Source organism: Rhinopithecus bieti, unplaced genomic scaffold (genome assembly GCF_001698545.2).
Source record: "Rhinopithecus bieti isolate Rb0 unplaced genomic scaffold, ASM169854v2 scaffold_110, whole genome shotgun sequence".
In the NCBI taxonomy this organism is placed as follows: Eukaryota; Metazoa; Chordata; class Mammalia; order Primates; family Cercopithecidae; genus Rhinopithecus; species Rhinopithecus bieti.
In genome coordinates, this window is record NW_016803311.1 from 4,179,977 (window position 1) to 4,183,214 (window position 3,238).

Sequence of the window (3,238 nt, forward strand, 5' to 3'; positions counted from 1 at the left end):
ATGGGCCCTAAAGTTTCTACAATATGGGTGAAATTCTAAACCCAAGAAACATCCCCAAACACAACTACTAAAACATCAAAGGTATCGGCTTTAAAATACAAAAGCAGTAAAGCAAGTATTTAAAGTATCAAGGCAAGTATTTAAGTGTAATTGAGGTCCTTTCTTAATTACTTAATTAAATTACTTCTGCATATTGGGACTAGGAAATCTTCAATTTCCAGCTTGAACAGCTCTTCCATGCTCCTTGCTGTAGGGAAGGACTTTTGAGACTTGGTGGCTGACTGCACATACATCTCTTCATCAGGAAAATAAACGAGTCAAAGCAGGGCAAAGGGAACTCACAATTACTGAGTATCATCCATGGGCCCCGAGTTTTATGTGTGTAATGTCATTTAATCATCAGAACAACCTTATAGCGTGGCAATTATTGTGTGCATTTTACTGAAAACTAAATTCAAATTGTAAAATACTATGCCCAAGGACACACATTGTAAATGACAGAGCCAGAAATGGAGACAGACTGATCCAATTCCAAGGTTCATGTTCTTTGCAGCATATCCTGCCACCTCCAGGGATTAGAGAAAAATTTGAATGAGTGAAAAAACATCTGAAGGTAAAGCAGGGAAGATGGAAGTTGGGAATGGCGAACATTTTGATTTTTGTTTAATTATCACATATATCAGCAGAAGATTTGGGTTTATAATGCTCATTCTTCTCTGATAAAAAATTCACTTTTTAACAAGCAGTGTCAGGAATCAAACTCAGTTCCCTCACTCACTTGTGTTGTACCCAGAAGCAAACTCTAATACTCTTAGTTTTCTGAGAGATTCTACATTCAATGAGAAATAAGAAGATAAAATCCTGTGCTCTGGAAGCAGATAGCCTGTGTTTAAATCCCACCTTTGCCACCAACTAGATATCTGTAGACAAATTATTTAATCTTTGTGTGCCTTGTTGGTCTCAACAGGGATACTAATAATAATGCCTAACTCTTACACTTGGGAATACATAAAATAATACATATAAAGAACTTAACACTGTCCAGTCCATAGTGAGTGCTCAAGAAACACTAGTGACATCTTTATGTTGTTAAACTGAATTTGATCCATTTCACGGATTGGTATAAACATTCACTGATAAATTTGGAGAACTCATACCCACCCCTCAGAGCTTACATGTTTAGTGTTTGTGAGTCCGAAATTGGAAGAAGATCATTGTTGATGTCCAGGCTCATGTGGCCTAGTCAGAGATGGTGACTCTACTCCAGAAATTAGGCTTCACCATGGCTTTTCAGCACTACCTAAATTGGAGCCATTTCTATTCAAGATTCTACCACTCATTTGATTGGGGTCAGGTCATCACCAGTCTTAGAAACCCAAATCTGACAATCTTCTTTCCCAGTGTTAGGGATCTAACCATGCATTTTAAGTTTGAGCTGTTCCTTCTTCCAAATGCTCTGTTCTTGCCTTTTCTCAGATACCTCAGCCTACATCTTCTTAAAATACAAGCTCCTGTAGGCATTATCTTCAAGATTCACACTTTGTCTGGTATATTCTCTTGTCTGGCTCTAAGGAAAGTGTAGTTTCTTCACCAGGGGTGGGAGTGGTGAAAAGGCAGATACTGGAACTTAAGAAACCCTGGTCTGTCCTTCCTGGGGGAAGAGAGATAGGGGCCTTTATTATCTCCTAGACAGATTGCTTCAAAAGAGAGGAAAAAAACCTCAACAATGAACTTTCTCAATAAATTACCTCGTAGGTACGAATAAAACCATGCTATCTCTAAGATACCGTAGGAAATATGGAGAGTAATATGATATATTTCTTCAAAGAGCTTATTCTCTAGTTAGTCAAAGGAGACCAAGGCAAAACAATTGAGATACTTGGGATTCCTGGAATTTCTAGCAAACATCTGAATATCTTTCCAGTGATTTTAAAACATGACAACTTTAGGAATAGGTTGGAGGGTTATGTGTCTCAGCCTGAAGATATACTTTGATGGCCATAACCTTTGTCTTTCTGCTTCAGTGATATGGAGATGGCTTGGAGGCCAGGGTGTCAGAGAATCCGCCTAGCTGATTAGGCTGCCATAGATATAACAAAGGCCATACTTTAGCTCCAGCAGTCTAATCAGAGTGAACAGATTACTTGAATCTGTGATGGAGGCATATTGGCAGCCGATGAAGCCTGTCTAGAGGGATTTTGGTGAAAAACCAAAGTATATAAATGCTAAAAGCAGTTTGATTCCAGTGTGAAAATTGAGGGTGATTTAGAAGAAAACGTTTATGTTAACAATTCATTTGTATCTTAATTTCATTTTCTTTAAAGTTTAGCTTTACATATATGAATTTTAAGAATCATACAAAATGATTTTTCTCATCTGTTTAATGAGTATTTTAAAAATATATATATTTCAAAATAATTACACTCAGGAGCATTTTGATTGCACAGATCACATCATCAAGATGTCCACTTCCATCTGAAGCAAAATGCACTAATTGAAGATTCAGATCTTTTGAATGAAGAAGCCAATTGCATATTGATTCTGCAACCTGGAACACATTCATCATCTAAGAAAAATGCACATTACTTGTCATGAAAGCCATTAAAGTTATTCTCATAATGAACTTTTCTAGATATGTCTATTTTTTTTACCTGTTTTTTGACATAGATTAAAAAAACTATCCTAAGTTGGGTTTCCTGGGAAACAAAATCTGAGTGAGGTTTCCATGCAGGAGGTTTATTGGCAAGTGCTCTCAGGATCAACACCTGTGATGGAGTGAAGGGAGGAGAAAGGGCAGAAGGCAGAGCTGAGTTGTGATGCAATCACGACAAAGGCTCATCGGATTCTAAGGAGAGTTCTGGAACTGGGATGATCCTTCAGAACTGGACCGTTCTTCCTATTCATCAAACAGTGATTGGGTATGGGGAGCTGTCTTTAGAAAGTGGGGGTGATCTTGGGTGAGAATGCTCTCTTCTGCTGAGAACAACTGCCAGAGGACTTAACTGAGCACCTTTAACCATTAGCTGAGGCTTCTTAGCAGGCGAGGGAATGAGTGCCTCAGCATGCATTATAGTCCACCCATTGAGTTTCTTAAAAAGAAATTCTGGGAACAGTTCCTCCAGCATTCAGATTCATCTCTTTTACTGAGGGAGAGTTGCCTGAGAATGGTTAGTGGGATACAACACAGCACTGTCTCTGCAATTGGTCTCAAGACTGGAAATGGTACTCACTGTCTCTT

At 38.4% G+C, this 3,238-nt stretch overlaps 1 long non-coding RNA gene across 1 annotated transcript; it reads right to left on the minus strand.

Annotated features, from left to right (window-relative positions):
• Positions 1 to 1,109: 1,109 nt before the first annotated feature.
• LOC108530777 (uncharacterized) lies at positions 1,110 to 2,775 on the minus strand. Its single transcript, XR_001885957.1, has 3 exons — positions 2,652 to 2,775; positions 2,423 to 2,566; positions 1,110 to 1,651 (listed from the first exon to the last, which is right to left on the minus strand). It is a non-coding gene; the product is annotated as an uncharacterized LOC108530777 (long non-coding RNA).
• Between the last annotated feature and the right edge of the window lie 463 nt (positions 2,776 to 3,238).